Raw genomic sequence first — 18,384 nt, 5'->3', positions numbered from 1 at the left:
TGGGCTTCTAGCAGTGTGTGGGACTTGGTCTATTAGTCCATCTATACTGACCTCCATCAGGTTGCAAATTAAAAATAATTTTTTTCTGCACCTAGCTCTGAAAAAATATTTGGGCTTCTAGCAGTGTGTGGGACTTGGTCTATTAGTCCATCTATACTGACCTCCATCAGGTTGCAAATTGAATAAAAAAAATTTCTGCATCTAGCTCTGAAAAAATATTTGGGCTTCTAGCGGTGTGTGGGACTTGGTCTATTAGTCCATCTATACTGACCTCCATCAGGTTGCAAATTAAAAATAATTTTTTTCTGCATCTAGCTCTGAAAAAATATTTGGGCTTCTAGCAGTGTGTGGGACTTGGTCTATTAGTCCATCTATACTGACCTCCATCAGGTTGCAAATTAAAAATAATTTTTTTCTTCATTTAGCTCTGAAAAAATATTTGGGCTTCTAGCAGTGTGTGGGACTTGTTCTATTAGTCCTTCTATACTGACGTCCAGCAGGTTGCAAATTGAATATAATTTTTTTCTGCATCTAGCTCTGAAAAAATATTTGGGCTTCTAGCGGTGTGTGGGACTTGGTCTATTAGTCCATCTATACTGACCTCCATCAGGTTGCAAATTAAAAATATTTTTTTTCTGCATCTAGCTCTGAAAAAATATTTGGGCTTCTAGCAGTGTGTGGGACTTGGTCTATTAGTCCATCTATACTGACCTCCATCAGGTTGCAAATTGAATAAAAAAATTTTCTGCATCTAGCTCTGAAAAAATATTTGGGCTTCTAGCGGTGTGTGGGACTTGGTCTATTAGTCCATCTATACTGACCTCCATCAGGTTGCAAATTAAAAATAATTTTTTTCTGCATCTAACCCAGCCAATAGTTTTGGCCTAATACCACAGTTTGGCCACTCAGCTCTGCTCGGTTACCATCCATTGTTTTTTTGTGCAAACAACTCCAGAGTTGTGAATTAGTTAACCACCAAAATGAGTGGAAAAAGGCCTGCTGCTGGTGGAAAGGGGAATAGGCGTGTTGGGAAGGGGAAAAAAGGTTGTGTCCGTGGGGTAGGTGCAGAAGAAAGACCATCTTCCAGCCAAACTAAAATGTCTACTTCTTTTAGCGGACAATGTGATAAGATCCCTTTCTTACGGCCACGCCAATCGCTACAAATTCCAGATGAGGCACAAAAACAGCAGGTGCTTCAACGGATATCAAGTGCTCCTTTAAGTGGGCTCTCCTCCACATCAACTTCAACATCACAAATACTCCAGTCCTCAAAGGTGTCACCCAAATCGCACTTGCTTCCTCACAGCTCCCAAATCTCCAGCTGCCCGTCTGAGTATGAGGTAGAACAGATGGTTGAGTCTGCAGAGCTGTTTACTCATACTATAGCCTGGGAATCAGAGGTCGACTCCAGCGCTTCTGTGAATCCAGACGAGGAAATGATCTGCACTGATACCCAGAATCTTTATGAGTCGGATCCAGGACCAGACGCAGAAGGTTCTGACCATAATGTAGACCCTCATTCCCAAACTGTAACTCCTGTTGGTGGAGACAATGAGGAAGACGATGATAAGACTCAAATACCTGATTGGAGCGACAACTTTAGTTTTTTGTCAGGGCAGGAACAGGTTGGCTCTGAGGACGACGGGTGTGATAACGCACAGGGTGATGATGATGAGGTCGGAGATCCCACTTACTGTCAACCCACAGTCAGCCAAGAGATGAGGTCAGGAGAGGAGGTGGAGGAAGATGCTAGTGACGACGAGGTCAGGTTGCGCCTTCCTGGACAGAGACGTAGTACTGGAAGCACGTCAACAACTGCATCCTCAAACACAACTCTGCCTCTCACCACAAGTCGTGGTGGCTCTTCAGGTCGCATGGGTGCTAAGCCTTGCATAGCCTGGGCATTTTTTCAGATCGATAAAGATGACACAACTCGTGTTATCTGTAACATTTGTCAGCAAAAGCTAAGTAGAGGCCAAAAAATACATAGTTTGAGTACTTCATGCATGAACCGGAACATGGACATGAAGCATAAGTTGCAGTGGGAAGCTCAGTGTGCTACAATGCGGTCTAGCCGGCCGGGTCAACCACCGTCTGCCATATCTTGTGCATCCGCGGCCTCTTCATCCTCTGTGACTGGGGGGACAGCAGTCACACCTGTTTTGGGGCGCAGACCTGCCACCTCTTTACCCGCAACAGCCAGCGTGATTGGCAGGTCATCATTTTCTTTGGAGGTGGTAACACCAGCTGTTCTTGAGCGCTGTCCGACATCGATAGCACCACCTTTGGATCAAGGCAACCTAACATGTCCGCCTGCATCTTCCTCACAGACCGGCAGTTTGCCGGGGACACCCTTATCAACCCCGTCTAAGCACAATAGCCAGCCCTCGGTCCCTCAGATGTGGACAAGTAAAAGACCATTTCCTCCTAGCCATGAGAAAGCTAAGAGGTTGAATTTCACCATCTGCAAGCTCTTGGCTACAGAAATGCTGCCTTTCCGCCTGGTGGACACAGAGGATTTTCGAGTCCTTATGTCCGTCTCAGTGCCCCAGTACCAGATGCCCAGTCGGCACTACTTCTCAAAGAAAGGTGTGCCTGCGCTCCACCAGCATGTCGCACACAACATCACCGCTTCTTTGAGAAACTCTGTGTGTGACAGGGTGCATTTCACCACAGACACTTGGACGAGTAGGCATGGACAGGGGCGTTACATGTCGCTGACTGGGCACTGGGTAACTATGGTGACAGCAGGACAAGGGGCTGCTGTCCAAGTCTTGCCGTCCCCACGAGTTGTGCGTCAATCCTCTTTATGTCATTTTTCCTCCACTGCTTCTGCCTCCTCAACCTCCTCTCAGTCTTCCACCTGCACCCAAAGCCTGTCTGGTCATGCCACAAGCTTTCTAACTGCGCAGAAGGGATCCTGCACACCTCCTTACTATGCTGGCAGTAGGGCTCAACGTCATCAGGCGGTTTTTACATTGAAATGTCTGGTAAATTTGATTCACACAGCTGAGGAGTTGTGGTCAGCTCTGGAGAACCAATTTCATGAATGGTTGTCTCCACTGGACCTGAAACCAGGGAAGGCCGTGTGCGACAATGCTGCAAACCTGGGTGCGGCCCTTCGCCGGGGCAATGTCACACACGTGCCTTGTATGGCTCACGTGTTGAACCTGGTTGTCCAGCAATTTTTAGCCCACTATCCCAGACTAGATGGCCTTCTGCAGAGGGCACGGTCGCTGTGTGCTCACTTCCGCCGTTCGCATCCCGCAGCTCAGCGACTTACATCTCTACAGAAGTCGTTGGGCCTGCCACTTCACCGGCTAAAATGCGATGTGCCTACCCGGTGGAATTCAACTCTGCACATGTTGCAGCGACTGTGGCAGCACCGACAAGCCCTGGTGCAATACGTTCTGACGTATAGCCTGGGCCAACGAGATTCAGAGGTGGGGCAAATCACGCTGGAGGAGTGGTCTCAGATCAGGGACCTATGCACCCTTCTGCACAGTTTTGAAATGGCGACGAAGATGTTTAGTGCTGACGATGCCATTATCAGCATGACTATTCCGGTGATTTACATGCTGGAGCACATGTTAAACAGAATTCGGAGTCAGGTGGTGGCACAAGAGGAGGTGGAGGAAGTAGAGGAGGAGGAGTTGTATGCGGAAGGGCTAACATCTGCAAGGTCCAGACGGTCGGCAGCACCAGGGCGGCAGGCATGTGAGGGTGGGGGAGATGATTTTACCAGGGCGCATGGTAGCAGCCAAACTAGTGAGGAAGGTGCAGGAGCCCAGGAAGAAGTGGAGGACGAACTGATGGAAGACTCATCAGATGAGGGAGACCTTGATCACATTTCTGTTGTGCGAGGTTGGGGGGAGAGGACAGAGGAAGGAAGCATGATTGTTACCTCGCCACCAACACAACAGGGACTTGGTGCTCCTGGATGCGCAACACACATGAGTGCCTTCTTGCTGCACTACCTGCAACATGACCCTCGAATTGTGAGAATTAGAAATAATCCTGACTACTGGGTTGCCACACTATTAGATCCCCGGTACAAAAGTAAATTTGCAGAAATTATTCCTGCCATAGAAAGGGATGCACGCATGCAGGAGTATCAGCAGAGACTGTTGCAGAATCTTACATGTGCTTTTCCACAAAATACCAGTGGTGCACGTAGTGAATCTCACAGTTCCAACTTGCCAACCGTGGGACCGTCAAGTGTTCAGCACTCAAACCGTAACAGAACCACAGTATCTGCTGGTAACGTCAATTTTGCGGAATCATTTCACCACTTTTTTAGCCCATCCTTTGCAAGGCCACAGGAGACAAGAAGTCTGACACATAGTCAACGCCTAGAGACGATGGTACAGGAGTATCTCCAAGTAAACATTGAAGCCACGACTGTGTCACTGGACCCTTGCTCTTTTTGGGCTTCCAATCTGGATAAATGGCCGGAGCTAGCCACTTACGCCTTGGAGATCTTGTCATGCCCCGCAGCCAGCGTTCTGTCTGAACGTGTGTTCAGCGCTGCTGGTGGTGTGCTGACAGATAAGCGCACGCGGCTCTCCACTGATAATGTAGACAGACTCACGTTCATAAAGATGAACAAATCATGGATCCGAAACGACTTTTCTACCCCTGTGTCATCCTGGGGAGAGTAAAAGCTTGATGATTGGTTAAAATCACCCTACCAAACGTTTTAAGCTTTCAAATTACTAATCATGTTTATCTGTATCTTGACTGGAAAATAATCTGGGCTTTGTAGCAGTGTGCAGCACTGATCCTATTAGGCCATCTATAATAAGCTTCACCAGATTTAAAATTAAAAATAATTTTTAGCTGCATCTAGCCCGGAAAATAATTTTGGGGCTCCGAGATGCGCAAGACACATAAGTGCCTTCTTGCTGCACTACCTGCAGCATGACCCTCATATTGTCAGAATTCGAAGTAATCATGACTACTGGGTTGCCACACTCTTAGATCCCCCAAACTTTTCGATCAACCTTTTCATTTTAATAAAGACAAAAAAAATGGTCATTTTTAAATTATAAGCATTAGCAGGTTGTTAGAAACTGAAATCAAACAGTTTTCAACTCAAAACTTTATTCTAGGTGATGTTACATTTTCACATAGGACCCCTTGTTCGAAAGGAGCTTCTGAACTCTCTCGTCCATTGAATTTGTCAGGTTTTGGATGGTTTCTGCTTCAATTGTTTTGCATGAGGACAGAATACCCTCCCAGAGCTGTTGCTTAGATGTGAACTGCCTCCCGCCATCAGAGACACTCCTTTTAATGATGCTCCAAAGGTTCTGAATGGGGTAGAGGTCAGGGGAGCATGGGGGTCACACCATAAGTTTGTCCCCTTTTATGCCCATATCAGCCAGAGATGCAGATGTTTTATGTGCAGCATGAGATGGTGCATTATCATGCAGAAAAATGATCTTGCTGTGAAATACACGGTTCTTCTTCTTGAACCATGGCAGGAAGTGCTGTTTGAGAAAATCCACATACATTATAGAGTTCATCTTTAGCGCCTTCAGGGATCCTAAAGGGGCCGACAATCTCTCTCCCCATGATTCCAGCCCAAAACATTACTCCACCTCCTCCTTGTTGGCGCTGTAGCCGTGTTTGCGTGGGGTGTCCATCAACCAGCCATCCTCCACTCCATTCATCTGGACCATCGAGCGCTGCACGGCACTCATCCGTGAACAAAACAGTTTTGAAATCAGTCTTCATGTAATGTTTGGCCCACTGGAGCCGTTTCTGCTTGTGTGAAGTGGATAGAGGAGGTCGACAGGATGGCGTATGCACAGCTGCAAACCTCTGAAGGACCCTGCATCTTGTTGTTCGGGGGACGTTGGAGGCACAAGCAGCTTCAAAAACTTGTCTGCTGCTATGACAAGGCTTTTTTGCCGCTGCTCTTTCAACCTGACGTAATTGCCTGTAGGAAAGAGTCCTCAATTTGCCCTTATCAGCACGCACACGTGTGTACTGTGAATCAGCTACATACTTCTTGATTGCCAAGACACTTCATCCTGATCATCGCACAATGTTGATTGTAGTCATGCCTTGACCTAAACACTCCACAATTTGTTGCTTCTCAGCAGCCGACACATCCTTTTTCTTTCCCATTTTGGCAGAAAATGTAGGCTGCTTAATAATGTGAGAGAGCCTTCTTAAGTAGTCTTGCCTTTCATTGGACACACCTGCCAAACTAATTAGCACAGGTGTCTGCAATTGCTTACAGTGATATAAAGAGCCCTGACACACATCACCATCAATGAGTTTAACTGACAAACAAACAAATTCTTCCCTTATCACTCCTAAACACTTTTTGCATAATAATTTGGAACGCGGTGTACATGTGCTTTTCCACAAAACACCAGTGGTTCACGTAGTGAATCTTACAGTTCTAACTTGCCAACCGTGGTCTGTATGGAATTGTTCAATAAAGGGCCCAAAATTAAGATAACATAGATGGGAGAGGTCTCTATGAATAGGAATTCCTAAGTATTTGATACCCTGTGAGGGTAAGGGAAAGTTGGACTGGATGGAATCCTATATGGATTTAGGGAGGGAGACATCGAGGGCCTCAGACTTCGCTGCATTGATTTTAAAATTTTACCATGTAACAAAGTGATCTATTTCAGCCATAACAGCAGGGATGGATATATGTGATTGAGTGATATATACTAGGACATCATCAGCAAATAGAGAGCACTTGTACTCGGTGCCTCCCACCTCAATCCACCTAATATTGGGGTTATGGCGAATTGATGAGAGCAGGTGCTCCGTCACTAGGATGTATAAGAGAGGGGACAGAGGACATCCCTGCCTTGTCCCATTGGTGATTGTGAAAGGTGATGAAAATGTTCTGACGCACCCCCTGGGCCTTGGGACACCCGGAGCCGGACCCTTTTTGGTGGATGCTGGTGGTTGTAGTCTTCGTGGCGGCGATCCGGTTCCGTGGCTCAGGGCGGTCAAACCAGTGGCGGAACTATTTATGTGGTTTTGATGTTTAAATGTCCGACTACGCCACCCGTGGATTGCGGTCAGAGTGAGCCGCCGCTACAGGGCAGACCGCTAAGGCTGGTGTTGTGGGTGCAGCAGAGCGTAGCATAACTCCCCATGGGAGGAGTATAGCCTCAGGGCAGTGTATGCGGAGGATGGGGGTGATGGTGCAGGGCAGCAGCAGTAACGACACGGAGTCAGTGATGCAGTTCAGGGCCTTTACTCACAGTTCTTATTATCCAGACCACGTCTGCAGGTAACGGCTGCCCACGTCGTACTGTGCTCACCAGGTGAGGGGCTCAGACAACTCCCAGATAACTTTGGAGCGCTTCACAGGACCCCCTTTGTGTGTCCTTTGTCTGGCCTTTCTTACCAACACTTCTGTCCGGCTGCCTCGGGCCTCCTCTTGGTAAACTTGGCGCCAGTTTCCCTGACCCTATGTGGTGCCTTCCTAGCGGGTGGAGCAAGGGGCTGCGCCACATAAAATGTCAGAGCCTCCGGTTTCTAGCTGAGGGTCGTTTCCTGCCTCCACTAGTTCGGGGACCGGTCTCCCCCTTTGGCCTGACCCCTCCACGCAGGTGGATTCGGGCGTGCGGTGGCGACTCGCCCGTCCGCACCCCTGGGATCCCTTCATTCCTCGTTCCTGGAGCCTTCTCCGCTCCTCTTCCTTCCTTCTCCCTCTTGCAGGCCTGGGCCTCTGTTACTAGGCCCGCCTCCGGAGCAGAGCTCATGCAGAGCCCCTGCTCCCTGCCACTTCTGCTCAGACTTCTCTGCACTGAACTAAGATGGTGCCCACCTTTTATACTCCCTTCTCAATGCACCCAGGAACTGCTTCCTCCCTGCTCCTGCACTGCAGGGTTCCCCTTCCTCAGTGTTCCCTCCCCCCACTCCAGCCAGGGACAGGGACTGTCGTGCCCATCTCAGGGGGATATTGGTCACCCTGCCCCACGGCAATGTGGTGTAATGCATGCAGGTGTCGGGTCCTGATCCACACTCCATCCTTATCTGAGAGTGAGATATCACACCTCTGGGTGAGGTGCAATACGTCTGTAGCAACCGAGCCCTCGGTGCTACAGTTCCATTTATCTTCAGCCTAGGTGACGTATTGTGATACAGGGCCGTGATTTTGGCTATAAAAGGGTCCCCTAGACCCCTACCCCAAGCTTTTTAAGAGAATCATATATGGCGTGCCAGGAGACTCTATGGAATGCTTTCTCAGCATCCATCGAGAGTATCTACTTACAAATTTTTAACTGCATCTAGCCCAGGAAATACTTTGTGCCTAGTAGCAGTGTCTGCTAGTCAGCGGATTATCCCGGCTGTTAAGCAAGCTACACCACCTGTAGTTTGGACACTTAATTTTTTCAAAGGAAATGCTTCGGGACCACGGGATACTTAGTGAAGAGCATCAGGAGGCACCCCAAGGCATAGGGGCTGGGACTGGCACTAGGATGCCTTGCGGTGGACAGCCGAGCTCGATCCTTATAAAAGCTTTTTAACTGCAGCAGCTTTAGTGGACGCTACTGGAGCTGGAATTACGCGGCTGCTGGCATGAGACTTGCCCTCCAATAGATCCTTGTAAATGGATTTAAAGTGTATTCATTCAAATTAGAGGGACAATTTAAATTAAAAAGCTTAGAGCTGCCTCCACCACAGGGGGGCTCTCTCGACCCACCAGCGGACAGGCACCAGTATTGGGAGAGGGGGGCTGGCCGTCAGGGTTCACCGCGGCTCTGGCACAAACCCGGCGACACGGAGGTGGCACGGGCAGGAGCGGACTGGCCGTCTCGGCTTCTCACTTTTTGGATTTTAGAAGGGCATGACATGCCTATATCTGTGTCTCCCCCTCCTTTTACTCCTCCACCTCTTTTCTTTTCGCATGACTATATGTATTTGTCACTTTTCCATGTGTTAGTTGTGTCTTCTGAGCAGTTTGTCAGCTTTTGGACACCTTTGAAGGTGTTTTCTATGTGTTTCTATGTGTTTTTGTTTGCCTGCCATTGGTTTTAACGGTGTTCGAAGGTGTTCGACGAACAGTTCGACGAACAGTTCGGCGAACACACGGGTGTTCGACGAACCGAACCGAACTCGAACACTACGGGGGTGGCTCAACACTAGTGTTCTCCACATATATTCCTGTGGATATTGGTTACATATCTCCATCTTTCCTTTTTTTGTGGGTGTTCAGGATGGGGGCATAAGTCTGGGCAAATGAACTCCCCTGATGACTAAAGGGAAACGCTTCGGGAGCCCGCCTATTTTATACCACCAGTAATAGAGGATCAGATAAGTAGATTATATAGTGTACTCCTTTATACTACAAATATATGGTGGAATGATTCATGTGTGGTTATGTGTTTAGTCTAACCATAATTAATATTGATTGCCTCAAACATTTACATTTGCTTGGTTGATCTAAAATGTACTAAGTTAGCTGGTCGGTTCCATATGGCCATACTTAAAGGGTAGACCTTGCATATTGAACTTTGCTTTGCTTTTGTTCTACTACTTGGTTGGAATCATGCTAATTTTGGTGTGATCTGGTGGTGGAGTTTATCTATGTTAAGACTCTACCGTCTCACCTTTATGAGCTGGGCACATCTATAATATAGGATCACACCTATATAGGATTTTTTTGTTTGCCCCATTAAGTTTGGGTATAATTTGCACTATTTGGTATTTAATTATACCATTTTAGTACTACATGGTATATTTTATACATGTGGTGCAGTTTTTGCACTTTGGGTCTGATTTTAAATATTTTGAATAAAGTTTATTAATTGTATCCCTCTGCTATTTATCCCATATCTAGGCAGTAAGCTCGGTTCTGCTCATGCATCTAGGTAGTAAGCTCGGTTCTGCTCCCGTATCTACGTAGTAAGCTCTGTTCTGCTCCCGTATCTACGTAGAAAGCTCTGTTCTGCTCCCGTATCTAGGTAGAAAGCTCGGTTCTGCTACCGTATCTAGGCATTAAGCTCGGTTCTGCTCCTGTATCTAGGCAGTAAGCTCGATTTTGCTCCCGTATCTAGGTAGTAGGCTCAGTTCTGTTCCCGTATCTAGGCAGTAAGCTCAGTTCTGCTCCCGCATCTAGGCAGTAAGCTCGGTTCTGCTCCCGTATCTACGTAGAAAGCTCTGTTCTGCTCCCGTATCTAGGTAGAAAGCTCGGTTCTGCTCCCGTATCTAGGTAGTAAGCTCGGTTCTGCTCCCGTATCTACGTAGAAAGCTCTGTTCTGCTCCCGTATCTAGGTAGAAAGCTCGGTTCTGCTACCGTATCTAGGCAGTAAGCTTGGTTCTGCTCCTGTATCTAGGCAGTAAGCTCGATTTTGCTCCCGTATCTAGGTAGTAGGCTCAGTTCTGTTCCCGTATCTAGGCAGTAAGCTCAGTTCTGCTCCCGCATCTAGGCAGTAAGCTCGGTTCTGCTCCCGTATCTACGTAGTAAGCTCTGTTCTGCTCCCATAACTAGGTAGTAAGCTCGGTTCTGCTCCCGTATCTAGGCAGTAAACTCGGTTCTGCTCCCGTATCTAGGCAGTAAGCTCGGTTCTGCTTCCGTATCTAGGTAGTAGACTCGGTTCTGCTCCCGTATCTAGGTAGTAGGCTCGGTTCTTCTCCCGTATCTAGGCAGTAAGCTTGGTTCTGCTCCCGTATCTACGTAGTAAGCTCTGTTCTGCTCCCATATCTAGTCAGTAAGCTCGTTTCTGCTCCCCTATCCAGGTAGTAAGCTCGGTTCTGCTCCCGTATTTAGGCAGTTAGCTCAGTTCTGCTCCCGCATCTAGGTAGCAAACTCGGTTCTGCTCCTGTTTCTAGGTAGTAAACTCGGTTCTGCTCCCGTATCAAGGTGGTAAGCTCGGTTCTGCTCCCATAGCTAGGTATTAAGCTCAGTTCTGCTCCCATACCTGGGTAGTAAGCTCTGTTCTGCTCCCGTATCTAGGCAGTAAGCTCGGTTCTGCTCCCATACCTATGTAGTAAGCTCTGCTCTGCTCCCATAACTAGGCAGTAAGCTCGGTTCTACTCCTGCATCTAGGTAGTAAGCTCTGTTCTGCTCCCGTATCTAGGTAGTAAGCTCGGTTCTGCTCCCGAATCTACGTAGTAGGCTCGGTTCTGCTCCCGCAGCTAGGTAGTAAGCTCAGTTCTGCTCCCGCAGCTAGGTAGTAAACTCGGTTCTGCCCCTGCATCTAGGTAGTAAACTCGGTTCTGCTCCCGTATCTAGGTAGTAAGATCGGTTTTGCTCCCGCATCTAGGTAGTAAACTCGGTTCTGCTCCTGTATCTAGGTAGTAAGCTCGGTTCTGCTCCTGTATCTAGGTAATAAGCTCTGTTCTGCCCCCGTACCTAGGAAGTAAGCTCGGTTCTGCTCTCGTATCTAGGTAGTAAGCTCGGTTCTGCTCTCGTATCTAGACAGTAGGCTCGGTTCTGCTCCCGTATCTAGGTAGTAAGCTCGGTTCTGCTCCCGTATCTAGGTAGTAAGCTCGGTTCTGCTCCCGTATCTAGGCAGTAAGCTCGGTTCTGCTCCCGTATCTCAGTAGTAAGCTCGGTTTTTCTCCCGTATCTAGGTAGTAAGCTCTGTTCTGCTCCCTTTGCTAGGAAGTAAGCTCGGTTCTGCTCCTGTATCTAGGCAGTAAGCTCGGTTCTGTTTCCGTATCTAGGCAGTAAGTTCGGTTCTGCTCTCGTATCTAGGCAGTAAGCTCGGTTCTACTCCCGTATCTAGGTAGTAAGCTCTGTTCAGCTCCCGTATCTAGGTAGTAAGATCGGTTCTGCTCCCGTATTTAGGCAATGAGCTTGGTTCTGCTCTCGTATCTAGGTAGTAAGCTCGGTTCTGCTCCCGTAGCTAGGTATTAAGCTCAGTTCTGCTCCCGCATATAGGTAGTAAACTCGGTTCTGCCCCCGCATCTAGGTAGTAAACTCGGTTCTGCTCCCGTATCTAGGTAGTAAGCTCGGTTCTGCTCCGGTATCTAGGCAGTAAGCACAGTTCTACTCCCGTATATAGATAGTAGGCTCAGTTCTGCTCCCGCATCTAGGTAGTAAGCTCGGTTCTGCTCCCGTATCTAGGTAGTAAGCTCGGTTCTGCCCACGTATCTCGGTAGTAAGCTCGGTTTTTCTCCCGTATCTAGGTAGTAAGCTCTGTTCCGCTCCCTTTGCTAGGAAGTAAGCTCGGTTCTGCTTATGTATCTAGGCAGTAAGCTCGGTTCTGCTTCCGCATCTAGGCAGTAAGTTCGGTTCTACTCTCGTATCTAGGCAGTAAGCTCGGTTCTACTCCCGTATCTAGGTAGTAAGCTCTGTTCAGCTCCCGTATCTAGGTAGTAAGATCGGTTCTGCTCCCGTATTTAGGCAATGAGCTTGGTTCTGCTCTCGTATCTAGGTAGTAAGCTCGGTTCTGCTCCCGTAGCTAGGTATTAAGCTCAGTTCTGCTCCCGCATATAGGTATTAAACTCGGTTCTGCCCCCGCATCTAGGTAGTAAACTCGGTTCTGCTCCCGTATCTAGGTAGTAAGATCGGTTCTGCTTCCGCATCTAGGTAGTAAACTCGGTTCTGCTCCTGTATCTAGGTAGTAAGCTTGGTTCTGCTCCCGTATCTAGGCATTAAGCTCTGTTCTGCTTTCGTATCTAGGTAGTAAGCTCGGTTCTGCTCCCGTATCTAGGTAGTAAGCTCTGTTCTGCTCCAGTATCTAGGTAGTAAGCTCGGTTCTGCTCTCGTATCTACGTAGTAAGCTCGGTTCTGCTCTTGTATCTAGACAGTAAGCTCGGTTCTGCTCCCGTATCTAGGTAGTAAGCTCGGTTCTGCTCCCGTATCTAGGTAGTAAGCTCGGTTCTCCTCCCGTATCTAGGTAGTAAGCTCGGTTCTGCTCCCGTATCTAGGTAGTAAGCTCGGTTCTGCTCCCGAATCTAGGCAGTAAGCTCGGTTCTGCTCCCGTATCTCGGCAGTAAGCTCGGTTCTACTCCCGTATATAGGTAGTAGGCTCAGTTCTTCTCCTGCATCTAGATTGTAAGCTCGGTTCTGCTCCCGCATCTAGGTACTAAACTCGGTTCTGCTTCCGCATCTAGGTAGTAAACTCGATACTGCTCCCACATTTAGGTAGTAAACTCTGTTCTGCTCCCGTATCTAGGTAGTAAGCTCAGTTCTGCTCCTGTATCTAGGTAGTAAACTCGGTTCTGCTCCCGTATCTAGGCAGTAAGCTCTGTTCTGCTCCCGTATCTAGGTAGTAAGCTCGGTTCTGCTCCCGAATCTAGGTAGTAAGATCGGTTTTGCTCCCGCATCTAGGTAGTAAACTCGGTTCTGCTCCTGTATCTAGGTAGTAAGCTCGGTTCTGCTCCCGTATCTAGGTAGTAAGCTCTGTTATGCTCTTGTATCTAGGTAGTAAGCTCGGTTCTGCTCCCGTATTTAGATAGTAAGCTCTGTTCTGCTCCCGTACCTAGGAAGTAAGCTCGGTTCTGCTCTCGTATCTAGGTAGTAAGCTCGGTTCTGCTCTCGTATCTAGACAGTAGGCTCAGTTCTGCTCCCGTATCTAGGTAGTAAGCTCGGTTCTGCTCCCGTATGTAGGTAGTAAGCTCGGTTCTGCTCCCGTATCTAGGCAGTAAGCTCGGTTCTGCTCCCGTATCTAGGCAGTAAGCACGGTTCTACTCCCGTATATAGGTAGTAAGCTCGGTTCTGCTCCCGTATCTCGGTATTAAGCTCGGTTTTTCTCCCGTATCTAGGTAGTAAGCTCTGTTCTGCTCCCTTTTCTAGGTAGTAAGCTCGGTTCTGCTCCTGTATCTAGGCAATAAGCTCGGTTCTGCTCCCATATCTAGGCAGTAAGTTCGGTTCTGCTCTCGTATCTAGGCAGTAAGCTCGGTTCTACTCCCGTATCTAGGTAGTAAGCTCTGTTCAGCTCCCGTATCTAGGTAGTAAGATCGGTTCTGCTCCCAAATTTAGGCAATGAGCTCGGTTCTGCTCTCGTATCTAGATAGTAAGCTCGGTTCTGCTCCCGTAGCTAGGTATTAAGCTCAGTTCTGCTCCTGCATATAGGTATTAAACTCGGTTCTGCCCCCGCATCTAGGTAGTAAACTCGGTTCTGCTCCCGTATCTAGGTAGTAAGATCGGTTCTGCTTCCGCATCTAGGTAGTAAACTCGGTTCTGCTCCTGTATCTAGGTAGTAAGCTTGGTTCTGCTCCCGTATCTAGGTATTAAGCTCTGTTCTCCTTTCGTATCTAGGTAGTAAGCTCGGTTCTGCTCCCGTATCTAGGTAGTAAGCTCTGTTCTGCTCCAGTATCTAGGTAGTAAGCTCGGTTCTGCTCTCGTATCTACGTAGTAAGCTCGGTTCTGCTCTTGTATCTAGACAGTAAGCTCGGTTCTGCTCCCGTATCTAGGTAGTAAGCTCGGTTCTGCTCCCGTATCTAGGTAGTAAGCTCGGTTCTGCTCCCGTATCTAGGTAGTAAGCTCTGTTCTGCTCCCGCATCTAGGTAGTAAGCTCGGTTCTGCTCCCGCATCTAGGCAGTAAGCTCGGTTCTGCTCCCGTGTCTCGGCAGTAAGCTCGGTTCTACTCCCGTATATAGGTAGTAGGCTCAGTTCTTCTCCTGCATCTAGATTGTAAGCTCGGTTCTGCTCCCGCATCTAGGTACTAAACTCGGTTCTGCTTCCGCATCTAGGTAGTAAACTCGATACTGCTCCCGCATTTAGGTAGTAAACTCTGTTTTGCTCCCGTATCTAGGTAGTAAGCTCGGTTCTGCTCCTGTATCTAGGTAGTAAACTCGGTTCTGCTCCCGTATCTAGGCAGTAAACTCTGTTCTGCTCCCGTATCTAGGTAGTAAGCTCGGTTCTGCTCCCGTATCTAGGTAGTAAGCTAGATTCTACTCCCGTATCTAGGTAGTAAGCTCGGTTCTGCTCCCGCAGACAGGTAGCAAGCTCGGTTCTGTTCCCGTATTTAGGTAGTAAGCTCGGTTCTGCCCCCGTATCTATGTAGTAAGCTCTGTTCTGCTCCCGTATCTTGTTAGGAAGCTCGGTTCTGCTCCCGCATCTAGGTAGTAAGTTCGGTTCTGCTCCCGTATCTAGGTAGTAAGCTCGGTTTTGCTCCCGTATCTAGGTAGTAAGCTGTGTTCTGCTCCCTTTTCTAGGTAGTAAGCTCGGTTCTGCTCCTGTATCTAGGCAGTAAGCTCAGTTCTGCTCCCGTATCTAGGCAGTAAGCTCGGTTCTGCTCCCGTATCTAGGCAGTAAGCTCAGTTCTGCTCCCTTATCTAGGCAGTAAGCTTGGTTCTGCTCCCGTATCTAGGTAGTAAACTCGGTTATGCTCCTGCATCTAGATAGTAAACTCTGTTCTGCTCCCGTATCTAGGTAGTAAGCTCGGTTCTGCTCCAGTATCTAGGTAGTAAACTCGGTTCTGCTCCCGTATGTACGTAGTTATCTCTGTTCTGCTCCCATATCTAGGTAGTAAGCTCAGTTCTGCTCCCGTATCTAGGTAGTAAGCTCGGTTCTGCTCCCGTATCTACGTAGTTATCTCTGTTCTGCTCCCATATCTAGGTAGTAAGCTCGGTTCTGCTCCCGTATCTAGGTAGTAAGCTCGGTTCTGCTCCCGTATCTATGTACCAGTCACAGTTATTTTTAAAACCTGTTATCTATGCTGCTTTATTTCAGCAGCCAGGGATAAGCAGGCTAAAGATAGGCCACCGCAAATCATGGGCCAGGGCTTTCTAATTGCCCCCCAGGGTAAAATTTGCCAGCCAACCACTGCTTAAACCCATTTGTGGGTGTGAAAAGGTGCATGGGAATACACCTCCCAAAAATAGTCACTGGATTTGAGTTTATGTTACGCGGCTATCATTTGGTGATGTTGAGAATTCTGGCCCTATCCAGCCCTTGATCATTTATATAAGAGTCAGCCTATCAGCATTTTAAGTTGACAGGTGGATGCGCTTATCAGTTATAATTCCACCAGCGGCACTAAAAACCCACTCTGATAAAATGCTAGCGGCAGGGCAGGCCAGGACCTCCAAGGCGTAGCGAGCCTGTTCATTACACACATGTAGCTTGGATACCCAATAATTATAAGGCACGGAGGAATCACTGAGGACGCTGGTACGGTCGGCAGGATACTCCCTCAGCATCTTCCCAAACTTTGCACTCCTTGTGAGAGTACCCCGCACCTCAGGGCCTGTGCGATGGAAGGGGCTGAGAAAATTCTCCCAGAACTTTGACAGTGTTCCCCTGCCTCTGCTGTATTGGAGTTGTGTCTCTCTCACCTGTAGTCCTTGGTTGTCCAAATTTTTTAATAGTTCTGCAATTATGGCCTTCTAGCACTAACACATTTTTGTAGACCTGTCCACCTCAGGAATAAGAGATATAAAGTTCTCCTTGTAGCGTGGGTCTAGAAGTGTCACCAACCAATAAAGACTGTCACCAAAAATTTTGAGAACGCGAGGGTCATGGGAAAGGCAGTGTAACATGAACTCTGCCATGCGTGCCAGACTGCTAAGAGGCAAGACTTTCGTGTCCTCACCAAGAGGATGAGTGACCATGCTCTCCTCCTCTTCCTCCTCTTCCACCTCTCTGTCCTCAGGCCATCCATGCTGAACAGACGGTATGAGAGTTGTGCAGGTAGTACCGTCTATAGCGAATGAAACTAGCTCCTGTTCTTCCTCCTTCTCCTCCTCTTCCTCATTGTCACCCAATCCACCTTTGGATGAGATGAGGCTGGGCCATGTGTCATCACCCTGTATGGTTCCTTGCTCCATCTCTTCGCGCTCTGCCTGCAATGCATCCTCTTTGATTGTTAGCAGAGAGCATTTCAGAAGACAGAGAAGCTGGATGGTGATGCTAATTATGGCGTCATCGCTGCTCACCATCTTGGTGGAGTCCTCAAAGTTTTAGAGGATGGTACATATGTCTGACATCCATGTCCACTCCTGAGGTCTTATGTGTGGAGTCTTTGTTGATGCTGATACTCAACAACTGCCCTCTTCTACTCACAAATCTTTCCCAACATCTGCAGTTTAGAGTTCCAACGCGTGGGGACATCACACACCAATCAATGAGCCGGAAGCTGCAAATACTGCTGAAACACGGCAAGGGTGGCGGAAGCTGTAGGTGTCTTTCTAAAACGGGCACACAGGCGTTGTACTTTAACAAGCAAATCCGGCATCTCCAAGTAGGATTTGAGAAACTGCTGAACCACGAGGTTAAGCACATGGACCAGGCATGTCATGTGTATGAGCTTGCCTTATCTCAGAGCCGCCACCTGGTTTCGGCCATTATCACACACGACCATGCCTGGCTGTAGGTTCAGCGGTGTGAGCCACAGATCTGCCTGCTCTTTCAGAGCTGTCCACAACTTTTCAGCATTGTGTGGTTTGTCACCTAAGCATACTAGCTTCAGCATAGCCTGTTGCCGCTTGGCCGATGCAGTGCTGCAGTGTTTCCAGCTTGTGACTGATGTGGTCATTTCGGAGATGGAGGCTGAAGAGGAGGAGGATGCTGAGGAGGATTAGGTGCAGGAGCTGTAGACTGTAGGGGCAACCCTGATTGACCTAGGGCCTGCAATACTTGGCGTCGGGAGGATGTCTTCTGTCCCAAGGTCCGACTGGGTCCCGGCTTCCACTATGTTAACCCAGTGTGCCGTCAGTAAGATGTACCATCCCTGCTAACAAGCACTTGTCCACATATCCGTGGTTAGGTGGACTTTCCCAGTAACTGCATTGTTGAGGGCAAGGCCAATGTTGAGGGACATGTGCTTGTGTAATGCGGCGATGGCACACCGGGACAAATAGTGGCGGCTGGCGACCGAGTACCAAGGGACAGCCGCCATCAGGTTGCGGAATGCTTCCGTCTCCATGAGCCTAAAAGGCAACATTTCGAGCACAAGCAGTCGCGAAAAGTGGGAATTTAGAAGTGTTGACAACTTAACGCTGCACTGGGACAAGGACGTGCTTCCTGATGCTGATACTGGACAGTGTGTAATGAAAGATGCAGGGCAGGAGGCATCTTCGTATGCACCATGGACAGGGGATTGGCTTGCATGCACAACAGCGGAAGAAGCAGTGGTGCCACCCGCAGACACTCTTCCTGGACCCTGGGATTCAGCCCACAAAGTCGGGTACTTTGCTGCCATGTGCCTGATCAAGCTGGTGGTGGTCAGGCTGGTAGTTTTGCCACCCCTGCTGATGCTGGCCTGGCAGGTGGTGCAAATTGCCTTTTTGGGGTTATCGGCAGAGTCTTTAAAAAGCAACCAGACTCGGGAACACCTAACAGTTGGACTGGCAACTTCCTTTGTGTTGGTGTTACGGGGAATTGTTGCCTGCCTTCTGTCTGCGGCCACCACACTGCTTCTTCTTACCTTTCGGGGTTCTCTGCCTCCCTCCCCCTGTGTTTTCTCCGTCACACGGATCACATATACGTTTTCAGAAAATACTGCC

The sequence above is a fragment of the Phyllobates terribilis genome, unplaced genomic scaffold, assembly GCF_046119375.1.
Source record: "Phyllobates terribilis strain yellow unplaced genomic scaffold, ASM4611937v1 Scaffold_1__5_contigs__length_1240528914, whole genome shotgun sequence".
Taxonomy (NCBI): Eukaryota; Metazoa; Chordata; class Amphibia; order Anura; family Dendrobatidae; genus Phyllobates; species Phyllobates terribilis.
This window is presented reverse-complemented; position numbering follows the sequence as displayed.